General features: G+C 39.8%; 1 non-coding gene across 1 annotated transcript; it reads right to left on the bottom strand.

The window, feature by feature from the left end:
- Window positions 1–4,041: 4,041 nt before the first annotated feature.
- LOC112407541 (U6 spliceosomal RNA) lies at window positions 4,042–4,145 on the bottom strand. Its single transcript, XR_003004787.1, has one exon. It is a non-coding gene; the product is annotated as a U6 spliceosomal RNA (small nuclear RNA).
- Window positions 4,146–12,733: the final 8,588 nt, after the last annotated feature.

The following is a 12,733-nucleotide window of genomic DNA, read 5'->3' as shown; positions in this document are numbered from 1 at the left end:
GCTGAATGTGATATCCAAGGAACCCACCTCAAATATAAAGACCTGGGTAAGTTAAAAGTGGAAGACAGAAACAGTTATGTCATATAAACATTAATTGTAAACAAGCTGGGATGGCTAAGACAATGTGAGACGAGGCAGACTTCATAACAAGTATTACCGCCAGAGATAAAAAGTAAGGATCAAGTGATTAATTCATAAAAAAATAGCAATTTTAAATGTGTTTGCATCTAATAACAGATTCAAAATATATGAAGCAAAAACAACTGAAACAAGAAACAGACAAATCCACAATTATGAAAAGAGGTTTCAATACTCCTCAATCAGTAACTGACAGACAAGACAGACAGAAAATTAGTAAGCATAAAGAGGATTTCAACAGCCTTATCAACAAACTCGACATAACTGGTATTAATGAATATTACATCCCAAAACAGCAGAGTACACATTCATGTGTTGCCCGAACATACACCAACATTAGTTCCAGTCAGCACAGTTATCAGTAGCAGATACTTGTAGCTCAAAAGGGTCCTTGGGGTTTACAGACAGCAAGACTGTGATTTCCTTTTCACTTCCTGGAATTCTGTATTGTTTCTGTTGTACAACATGGGGGCAACCGGAAGCCTCATTGGTGGTCTGTCGTATCAACTATCATTTCTCTAAAAGTGACTCTTTCCATTGGGACTATCCCCCTTGAATTTTATGAGGGTTCATATCACAAGCATGTAAAACATCAGTACTAATTATACATTTAGCAGTAGGAGTAATAAAAATGGTGCACAACGGCGGTCCAAACAGCCCCACCCAGGTGGTTATGGTGCCTTCTGTCATAAGCAGTAAACAAGACAGTCTCTCCCTCTCTCTTCCCCGTCTCCTCCACCAGAGAGTGAGAAGTAGCCATGCTACGGTCGCGTACCTACCTGGTTGTCTATGTGACCAGGTACAGAAACTGCTCAGTATGGGGATAAATAAGCCTTGCGGTTTGGCACACTCAGTAGGCATGTTCAGGGATGCTCAGTGCCCATGGTAGACTGCCTGTCCTAACATAGAGTAATAAAGTAAGCAGTTATTGATGTGAGAACTGATGGGCAAATAGGCCAATGGAACAAAAGAACAAGCTCAGAGAAGACCATGTGTAGGTGAGAATTTAATATATGATAAATATAGAAATACAGCACCACGAATCAAAGGTGAAAGCGTGGGTTGTTTTGTATATAATATTAGGGAGAAACTAAAATCGTAGCCCTAAATAGCATCACATATAAAAATAGAATCCAGATAGATTAATGAAAGATAAAATAGAAATTCAATAGAAGAAAATGTCAGAATTTATAGTTGTGATTTAGAGGTGGGGAAGAATTCTTCTTGAAATACTTGAAACGCAGAAATCCTCAGGCATAAAAGTGTTAAGTATAATTACATCAAAACTAATTATTTTTGTTTAATGGAGAAGAATATGGATAGCGTTAATGGAGAAATGACAGATTGTAAGAAAATATTTGCAATATCTAAAACTGACAATGTACAAATATACAAGAAATTCCTTTAAGTCCACAAGAGACAGATAACCCAAGAGAAAAAATGGGCAAAAATATGAATAGGTGATTAAAATAGAATGAACCACAAGAACTAATAGGCCAGTCAGGAGATGTTCACTCTCAGTGGTAAGCACAGACACAAAGGAAAACAATCATGAAATATCACTGTACCTCTGTAAATGTGGTGAAAGTGTAAAACTAGGCAATCCCAACTACTGGCAGAACACAGGGATATAAGAACCGACATGTACTCCTGCAGAGAGAAGAATGGTGAAGCATTCTCGAGAGCTGCCTGTGGGCGTTTAGTCAAATCAACTTTACACACACTTTGTGACCCAGCAATTACACTCCCAGGAATGTAGCAAATTCTTCCATAGATCCACAGGCAACATACATTAAAGTGTCCATCATCACCTTGCTTATTGTGATAGGGATTCAGAGCAATCTGAGTGTCCGTCACCAACCGAGTGGACAGATCGGATCTGGTGGATACACATGGAGTTTTAGGAAACTTTAGAAAGAATGGACTAGATGTTCACAGGACCCCATGGTTGGCACTTCATTGCTAAGTTAAAGAAATAAAATGAGGTCTGTAATTTACGATGATTTCCTTAAATTAAAAAAAACAGGCACCCAAAGCAAAACCTATTTTGTAAGACTACATATAATCAAATGACACATATGAAATATATTCATGTTTGCCAATGGTGAATGAAAAAAATGAAAGTTGATAATGTGGACAAATAAGGGGAAAAAAAGACAGAGAAAGAGAAAAACGGAAGGAAGGAAGGAAGGGAGGGAGGGAGGGAGGGAGAGAGGGAAGCAGGGAGGGAGGGAAGGAGAGGAGAGGAGAGGGGAGAGGAAAAATGAAAAAGAAAGGGAGGGAGGGAGGAAGAAAAGTCAAAGAAAGAAAGTTCTTTTTCTTTTGAAATAGTTTGAGGGAAATGGACTCGAATAGAGGTAACAACATAAGGGAAAGCACACAGGCAGGAAAGCGTAAGTCTGCAAAATCAAAGGCAAATAACCCAATTTGGATGGAACATCAGAGTGTTTCAAGAGGAGCAGCAGAAGGTAAGCCTGGTAAGCCTGGAAGGGTAAGTTGGTAAGCTGAATTTGTCTATTTTTATTTGTTTTTATCTAAAAACTAAGATATATGCTTTACTCGTATATAATATATGGATTGACCCTGGAACTCAGGCTCACAATTGAAGATACTTGTGATCCACATGAAAGGAAATTTTTAAAAAGAGCCAAATTCTGTCATTTCTCCTAAAATCTATCCTAATTCTCTTCTGTCTCAGTGCAGCTAATATCTATGGCACTTCCTATGGCTCTGTGATGTCATTTCCTTTTGCAGCTATTAGTTCCCTGCAGTGTTTGTGCTTTACTCAACACAGGCTGTCTGATAACAGATGTGATGCCCAGCTGTGTCTATATACCAACCACAGAGCGTTCATTAATAACAATTATTAAGTACTTTATGATACAAATTGAGCCTGTAGCAATAGAGAAAACATCCAGTCATTTGTTTTATGGCCTCTTGTCAGGGTGAACTATAAATCCCCATTATCTCAACATTATCAGCACTGGGAAATGGATCTAAGCATGAGTCGTAAATAAAACTACCAACAGCTCAATCATTCTGGAAAGAACAGAGCATAAATTAACACTTGACGATGTAATGTTATATATGAACTTAAATAATAGCTCAAGCCTTCCTGTCGGCTAGTTACGCAAATTATTATTTTTAAGACTTACATTGGTAGTTGCGTGGCTGGCATATTCATTTAGGCACACAATTAGAGTTCAATAAATATGCAGTCTAGACACTGCCCTCCCATAACGCAACAGCTCCCACTAATGATGTATGAAGAACAGTGAAAATGATGAGAGAAAATTTCAACTGACAGAATGTCTCTTAGGATTACAGGGAGTAGAGAAAAAAAATCACATTTTCTCTGAATACTACATCTCATAGGAGAAATCATTAAATTTGGGAAGATGGATAGAAGAGGAGCCACAAAAACTGTATGCATTACTGGTTCCTGGGTGGTAGTCCAATGGATTTTCAGTCAACCGTAAAAATATTTATTTAGTTACCGCTCTCTTTTGGGTCCAAGCTATCTTAAGTGATGAAGACAGAACAGAAAGGTAAACAGAACACATGAATGTAAGTTTTGAAAGAAAAATAGCCAATAAACTCTCTAGGAACCAAAGACATGCAAAGGAAAACCATGAGGTATTATTTTTCATGTTTTAAAAGTTAATTCCCAGTATTGGGGAGGAGACAGTGAAATAGGAAATCCAATCATTTGCTAAAAGGCAACCGAAGGGGTTCAAACCTAGACGGCCATTGGGCAACATCTACCAAGGGCTCTAAAAGTGTCCGTTACTTTTTTAAAATTAAGGTATAATTGACACACAATATTACGTGAGTTTCAGCTACAACACATGGTGATTTGACGTTTGTATAAACTGTGAAATGATCACCATCTAGTTGACATCCAAATATATAGAACGTTTCACGAATGTGCATGTCATCCTTGCACAAGAGCCATGCGAATCTGTGTACTGTTCCAATTTTAGTAGATGTGCTGCCGAAGTGGGCACCAGTGTCCATCTACCTCTGACCAGTAAGATTCTAGTTCTGAAAAATTTATCACGTTCCAAATTAGCGCCATTTATAATGGCTAAAAAAGAAATAGCAAATGATAAGATTCACTAGAGGAATGGCAGAATAGCTAAAATAAAGTCTGTAAGGAAAGGGTTAAATAACTCATGGTTCACCCATATGATGAACTACTGTGTTGCCCTCAACAATTATTTTGTGAAGATTATTTAATATGAAAGTGTCCACCGAGCACTTTAAATATGTTGTAAAATGTTATGTATATAATTTCAATTATTAAAATATTATGAAGTTTTTATACACGTTTATACATGCACCCATATAAAAGGCTAGAAGAAACACCCTAAAATAGTAAAAGTTTCTTCCCACTTGATGGTACTATGAATATTTTTTATCATCTTAATAATTTTCTATATTTCTAAAAATTTTTTTCAGCAGGACAGAGCATTTACAGCACATCTGGTGAGTAAGGATTTCAATTCACATTCTTTCCCAGGCCTTCTATAACCTGTATCTAATGGACCTGTCCAACTTGTCTTTCACAAAGTTTAACATAAAACTGGTCAAACGCACTTTCTCACTGCCCCCAAATCATGCTCCGCTTTCCAAATCAGCCGTCATTCAAGTTCCATTTCACATGTGTGCTCAAGGCAACAAAACGATATGAACAGCATGAAAGCTGGAATCTTAATGAACTCAGTCTCTACCTGGAATCACACAGAAGCAGAAATACCTCACCCATCAAAAGTCGTTACAAACCCCCACCAAAAAAACAAAAGAAAACAATCTTTCCCTTACATCTCTTCAAGCACATGAAAAGGAGATCCTACCCTCACCTACACCCACACCACTCAGAGCGCACTGTGCCTCCCACAGCTCCCGCAGGTACGGGCTACGCCAGGTCTCTTCCCCATCCCCGCACAACTTTCCTCGCCGCCTTCTAACTTCCTCTTCTCTAGGATTCCTCTGACCTCTTTGTGTCTGTCCTCTCTCTTTCCCACATCACATCTTTTGTCTCTGACCCGTCTCCAGATTGGCAAAAGCAGAACTATGAGGCGGTGAGCCTCTGTTTCCACGTCTGCAAAGAAGGTAAAATAACAAACCCTGTCCTACCATATCTTAAGATGTAGGTTCAAATATTTTAAAACTGGAAAGCATTGTACATGTCGTGGCTATCATACCCCCTTTTCTCATTCATGCAATAAGCCTTACTAGTATGCAACCAGTACTCTGCCAGCACTCTGGAAGTTATACTTGATTATTCTCTCTGTATGCCTTCCTTAACTGAATCCATCGTTAATTCAAGTTTTTTCCTCCAAAATATATCTCCAAATATTTCCTCCAAAATATATCACCCATGGTTCTTCGTGTTCATTAGCACAAATCTAACCCAAGCACCCGTGCTCTCTCACTTAGACTACTGAATTGACCCCTGACTTACCTTCCCATCCACTCTTACCCCTCTACCATATTACCTACCCCTACAGGAGCCAAACATTTTCTTAAGCAAAAGTAATCATTTCTAAGAGTCAGAATGTCCATTGGTTTCTTTAATAGACATGATAGGTCCAGTTATTTGGGGAGCACACACATAATGAAACTCATACATAATAGCACAAGAGTACAAAAGAGAAACTAGAACCCATGAAAGGGATACTTACTTGCCAGAGAACTCTGCAGCTCTGTGCAGTGGGAGGAGAGAAGTCTATGGAGAGCCCCCTCTCATGCACACAGGTGCGTTTCCTCCTTGGATGTGTGACATACAGGAGATGCCTATCAAAGCAATTCATTGAATACACTGAAATTGACAAATTGCTTATTCAACTTAACAAAAGACATCTGAACACATTTAAATTGTTTTTCCCATGGATGACTACACTAGTGACGTTCGTAAACCAGGCGTGCACTCCGTTTGAACTAAGTACCTCAACGGCTTCTTATTGCGCTTAGAATAAAATCTTCGCCCCTTACCACGGACCTCCAAGCCTGTGCATGACATGGCCCCTTCCCGCTCTCCAGCCAATCTCTCCATGACTTATTATGCTTGCTGACTTGTTACTTCTTTACTGTTTCAGCTTTTCCCGTACTTGTGTGGTGCCATTCCATCTGCCCTATTCTTCACCTGAATAATTTCCACAGGAATTCAACTATGTTGAAGCATGTATGTCAAACTGATGTTAGGATTTGACAGGAACGTATTTGCATACACAGCTGAGGAGGCTCCTGGGCCAATGCTCCTATTAGGGTAGGAAGCATCCAGCTACTGAAATGAGCTCAACACATCAGCACTGTTCACTGAAATAAAAAAGGGATTCTGAGACTGGCATGAGTCTATTGCTAGGATTTGTTTCATTTCCATCCCACGGACTGAGAGACCTGTAATTTAAAGATTGTTGTGAAAAATCAGTAATGGCTTTTTCTCTTCTGAGAAACAGGTTCACTATATAAAGAAAAATAAGTTGAATCCCTACTGTGTTAGGTACTGTTATTCGCTTGTTCAATGCTCACTTCCCCCTTCTTCTTTGCTGACTGAACTTTGATTTTATTTGGGGCGTCACTGAGTCAGCCTACAAGCTTGCTTCTGCATCCTCCCTGAAAGCTCACAGTGTCTGTGTGGCTAATGACACACACGCAGGACGTTCCTGGGAGAGATTATGTTTTTTGGGGGGAATGGAATGGATGTACCTAACAAAGTCTTTCCCCCTTTCCCATGCTTTCCTCCTGGAATGTGGACGTGATGTCTGGATCCCCCGCAGCCATCTGCTAACCATGAGATGACAAACATGAAGCAAAGGTCAAGAGATTCACAGAGATGTTGACCTGATGCCACCAAGCTCCTGAACAACTCTATCATGCGTTTATTTCCAATTCTCCATGACCCTCCCCCATGTATTCTTGAGAGAATCAAACATGTTCATGAAGTCTAAATAGCTGCTCTATTTTTGTCTTCAAGGACCTACTGCTGCGTATGTGACCGCATGCTCCAGCAAAGCTAGAAAGCCCTCAAAGTTCCAAAACCTCACGGTGATTTGTGAAGCAAAAGGGACTATCTCTTTCCTTACATGTCTCATATTAAGTGTAAAATGGTAACTGAGACATTTTCCTGAAACCTTCATTTCCAAATAAGCAGCAATTATAAGAAGGGTAGTGTCCAGCTAAGAACAAGGTAATGAATTCTGGAAGCGGAGACATGGCCAGAGTCCGTAAGTGAGGGAAGTTTTAGTCCACCCCCATCCTCAGTCCATGAATCATCAAGTGATGGAATATAATCAGTAGTGATATCAACGTCCTAAATAACACAAATAATAGGGTATCTCTAATTGATATTTATTAAACTCTTTATTCTTAAAGAAGTGTCCATGGGGCTTCCCTGGTGGCGCAGTGGTTGAGAGTCCACTTGCCGATGCAGGGGACACGGGATCGTGCCCCAGTTCGGGAAGATCCCACATGCCGCGGAGCGGCTGGGCCCGTGAGCCATGGCCGCTGAGCCTGCGCGTCCGGAGCCTGTGCTCCGCAGCGGGAGAGGCCACGGCAGTGAGAGGCCCGCGTACTGCAAAAAGAAAAAAACAACAAAAAAAGCAAGAGACAACAAATGCTGCTTAGGATGTGGAGAAAAGGGAACCCTTGAGCACTGCTGTCAGGAATGTAAATTGGTGCGGCTACTGTGGAAAACAGTATGGAGGTTCCTCAAAAAAATTAAACTATGATAATTTTTATTATATGATCCAGCAATTACATTTCTGGGTGTATACCTGAAAGAAATGAAATCATGATATCAAGGAGCTATCTGCACCCCCATGTTCATCACAGCATTATTCACGATAGCCAAAATATGGAAACAACCTAAGTTGTTCTATGGATATCTGTATTTCAAACAATCATTAAGTAAAAAATGATGACATTCTAAGGTATAATTTTCAGAGGCTGCCATTATGTGTGGAAGAATTAGGGAGGTGTGACAAGATGTTAAAAAGATTTTCCTTGTGGCTGAATGCTCAAAGCTTAGGATAAAGGTAACAGACGCCCATACATTCTAGAGAGGCGCTACACACAAACAGCACGACTCACTGAAAAGTGGCCAAACTGGCCTTACGACCATCACCCTCAAAAGTCTATATAAGGCTAGAGATTCATCGAAGGAAAAAATTCTTTGAAGAATATTCACAGAAGAGAAAGTTATGTCATTTTCCGTTTCTCCCTAGAGCTAAAAGGTATTGACCCAGAAATTAGTGAGCACTCATCACGTGTTAAAATTACACTAAGTTCTGTAAAAGATTTATCTCATTTAATTATCACAGTACTACTATGAGGTGAACACCTGCACCTGCCTGACCCTGAGAGCCAGCACCTCTGTAAATTTCATGCCCCCGGGTGCCTCTCTGCTTCACCCTGGTCCTGGCCTCACCAGAGAGAAATGAATACTAAAATGAAAACAAAATCCCACACTCCCCAATCTCTCAGACTCTGCATCCAACTTAGGTTCTAGCCATTGGATCCACTGGAGTGATATTTGGAAAATGGAAGTGAACAAAGGCTGCTATCCTTTGCTGTTTATGCTGGCAGGTAACGTCCTGAACATATGAGAATCAAGATGCAGTGGTGGCAGCCAGACTTGGCATCCCAGTGCCTAGTCCCCAGCTCCACGAGTGTCAAGTGGCATTTGTGACAAAGACGGTGGCTTTCTGATCCCCGGATTGCAGCTCTAGTGTTGTGCCCTCGAGCTCAACAATTTCAACCCTCAACTCCATTCTGCAGCAATTCCAATTATTTTGAAGCACCTAATGTTCCATATTAAGTCCCTTTCTGCCTAAGAGACCCAGAGTGGTTTCTGTTTCATGCACTGAACCCTGACAGCAACAATGGATAAAGAATAACACTGGTATTTGATTTTTTTTTTTTTTTTTTTTTTTTTTTTTTTTTTGCTTTGCCCTAATAGACACATGAAATGCATTACCTAGATACAGTCAAGCCTTTCCCATCTGGAACTCACTCTGTTATCACAAGCCAAAATAGCTACGGAGGGAGGGGCAGGTGGTACTCAACATCCAGGCACCAAGAGCTGACATGTTCTTAGCTTTCCATTAAAGGCAGCTCTAGGGAAAGTGGCCATCCTTCTGATCTAAGTCAGATCACCCTGAAAACTATTTGCTCCGCCCTCAACACCAGTGCCACACACACTTTCCCAAATTACTGATCTTCAGGTGTCCTTTGTAAAAAATTAATAAACAGAAATCTCAATCAAATAGAACTGGGAGACCAGAAGGGGGAGCTCTCATGCCCTGTGACCATAGCAGAGCCCAACAAGAAGATGAAAGACACTTCTTTCCTGGTGAGGACTCAGCCAATGAAAAGCCATGGACTCTTTGTTTACTCCAGCCCTCCCAGCTTCCTTTTTTTTTCTCCCCTATAAAAGGGTTCTCCTTCCCTTGAAATGGGGGGACATGCACATGGCTCGCCCTTAATTGGCAGCCCCTTAATTGCAATTCTCTACTCATCTTGAATTAACCCATCTTTGTTGAGAAAATATCTGGCAGTCGATCTGCTTCAGGTCAACACCATCTTGGCCATATCTCTGATCCTCCCAGGGTCAGCTCTTAAGTCTCCCTACTGAGCACGCTACCCTGTACTTGACCCTGGCTGTCCCTTAGAACTCTACCTCTTGGACACATATAAATCCTTGTTCACTCACTGCTTCTATTACACCCAACCCTGTGCATCCTAGTCTTTATCCTGCCAACCTGCATGTTGAGGCAGTAATACTCCCATTACTACTTTTGGTTTAGGAAGGGAAATCACCAGAAATTTGTAATAAATAACAAAGCAGTGATGTTTTTGGCAGGACTTTGGCCTTCTCTCAGCAGGCTATTTTTTTGCCCTGCAAGGCAGTTTAATCATAACCTTAATGATGTCTCCCCACTGCTTAATGTGGGGCTGCCCTTGTCTCCAGAGCCAGGTGCAGTGTGGACACGTGGGCGCCCTGGGGCTTCTACATGCTTTGAGTTGTCAAGCTCAGCTCTTGGAAAGCTGCTAATTTCCTCTGAGGTAATTTGACTGTGATTAAGTTAAGCTGCCACCAGGTGGACATTGGAGCCTTAGTTAAGCCGTTTTAATCTCAGTAGCCAGAGTCCCCATAGGCATAATAAAATGAAGAGAGAACGTAGTTTGATTTCCACTTAATTGTGTTTAAAAAAAATAAACAATAAAGAAAAAAACGGTAGTTTAGCATACTACTTAAACAGAATTAAAATAGAGTAGTATAAATATATCTCAATCATGTATTTAACCAATATTTATTGAGTAACTGCAATGTGAAAAAGATGGCTCTAGAATCAGGGATGGGGCAGACAACACAAAAAAACCAAGCACCTGACTTCACAGAGTTTATGTCATGGGGGTAAAACAAACAACACACAAACAGATAAAAATACATATTTCTCCTATATAACATTATAAATTATGATACATGATACCACAGTATATTATGATATAATGATAATGATATACATAGTATATCCCCATGCACACCAGCCTATAAAGACAGATAAAATCACAATAATGATAACCTAGATTTTACTGACTCTCCCTGACCCACAAATCTATCCATGAAAGATCTTATTACCCTACAGAATTCCCTTTGTTCCCAATCCTGAAGTTTTTCTGGAATTTTTTAGTACATATCTCAAATATGCTTGTACATAGTCTGGTCAGTAATTTCAGTCAGCTACCACGTGGTTTACACAAGCCACAATTAATGTTTATGCTGTGTACCCATCACCCACCAGGCACCATTGCCCCTACCACACACAAATGCTTTCATCTTCTCCTATTTACTGGCCAAAAAAACATTTACTAAACACCTACTTTGATCCAGTAGGAGAAAGGGAACCCTCTTGCACTGTTGCAGGAAATAAGACAGCTATGCCTCTGTCCTCATAGAGCTTATAACCTTGTGGTGAATAAAGACAAGGAAAAGAAATATACTATGAGTGAGTGCAGCTAAAAGTACAGAATACCATGGAATCATCTAAAAGGGGACGTTACAAAAGGACAGATGCTCACAGAGCAGGCTTCTAAACAAAGTCACGTGTAGATTGAGACTTAGACGACTAATAGGAGTTAAGTAGGTGAACAGTATGTGCAAGTGTTCTCTGCAGAGGGAACAGCACACGTGCCATTCTGAGACACGACCCATTCCAGGCAGAGTCGTCTCCTGCCCCGCACTTCTGTCCATGTCCCAGAACACTCCAGACATGAACAATGAGCCTAGAAGAAGTTAACAGCAACTGGATATAACTTCCCACCTAAAACAGATAAAGATCAAGACCGATAATGAAATAATGGTCCTAAAGACATTAGGCATCAAGGGACAATGACTGTTGAGTGATGAGAAAAAAACAAGCTTAGCCCTATTATTGCTCAGTCTACTTCCTGGAGAGAGCTCGGGGAAGCAACCCCAGCAGAGCCCAGCACCCGCCTTGAATTAAGGAGATAGAGTTAAATAAGAGATGGGAGGGACAGAAAAAATATTGGAAGAAATAAGGACTATACATTATCCAAATTTTATGAAAACTACAATTCCACTGCTCCAAGGAATCTCAACAAATCTTAAGCTCAAGAAATGTGAAGAAAACTACACCATGACAAATTGCTTAAAACCGGTAAGTAGAAAATCTAGCAGTTATATACAAAAGAACATATGTCATAAGGATGACAACAGATTATTCATTAATAACAATACAAGCCAGAAGTACTTCAAAGTACTGAAAGAAAAAACGTTGATCCTACATTTCTTTACCCAGTGAAAATATCTTTCAAAAATGAGTATGAAATAAAAACTATTTCAGACATTAAAAATCTGAAAGAATTCATTACTAGAAGACCTGCTCTACAAGAAAAGTTAAAGAAATTGTTTCAAGCAAATCATTAAAAAAAAAAAAATCCAGATAATAGTCCCAATCCATATAAAAAGCACCAGAAATGGAAACTATATAGGTATATGTTAAGATAATTTTCTTATTATTTAAATACTTTTAAGAAATATGATACTGTTTAAAGCAAAAATAATAACAATATACTACGGGTTTTATAACATATATAGAAGTAAAAAGTTTGTTAAAAATAACACAAAGGCTGACAAAAAGCACATGAAAGGATGCTCAACATCACAAATTACCAGAGAAATGCAAATCAAAACTACAATGAGGTATCACCTCACGCTGGTCAGAATGGCCATTATCAGAAAATCTACAAACAATAAATGCTGGAGAGGGTGTGGAGAAAAGGGAACCCTCTTGCACTGTTGGTGGGAATGTAAATTGATACAGCCACTATGAAGAACAGTATGGAGGTTCCTTAAAAAACTAAAATTAGAATTACCATGTGATCCAGCAATGCCACTCCTGGGCATATACCCTGAGAAAACCATAATTCAAAAAGAGTCATGTACCACAATGTTCACTGCAGCTCTATTTACAATAGCCAGGACATGGAAGCAACCTAAGTGTCCATCGACAGAAGAATGGATAAAGAAGATGTGGTAGATATATACAATGGAACATTATCCAGCCAT

The sequence above is a fragment of the Neophocaena asiaeorientalis genome, unplaced genomic scaffold, assembly GCF_003031525.2.
Source record: "Neophocaena asiaeorientalis asiaeorientalis breed wild unplaced genomic scaffold, Neophocaena_asiaeorientalis_V1.1 scaffold424, whole genome shotgun sequence".
Taxonomy (NCBI): Eukaryota; Metazoa; Chordata; class Mammalia; order Artiodactyla; family Phocoenidae; genus Neophocaena; species Neophocaena asiaeorientalis.
Note: the sequence above shows the minus strand (reverse complement) of the source record. Positions and strands in the feature narration are given on the sequence as shown.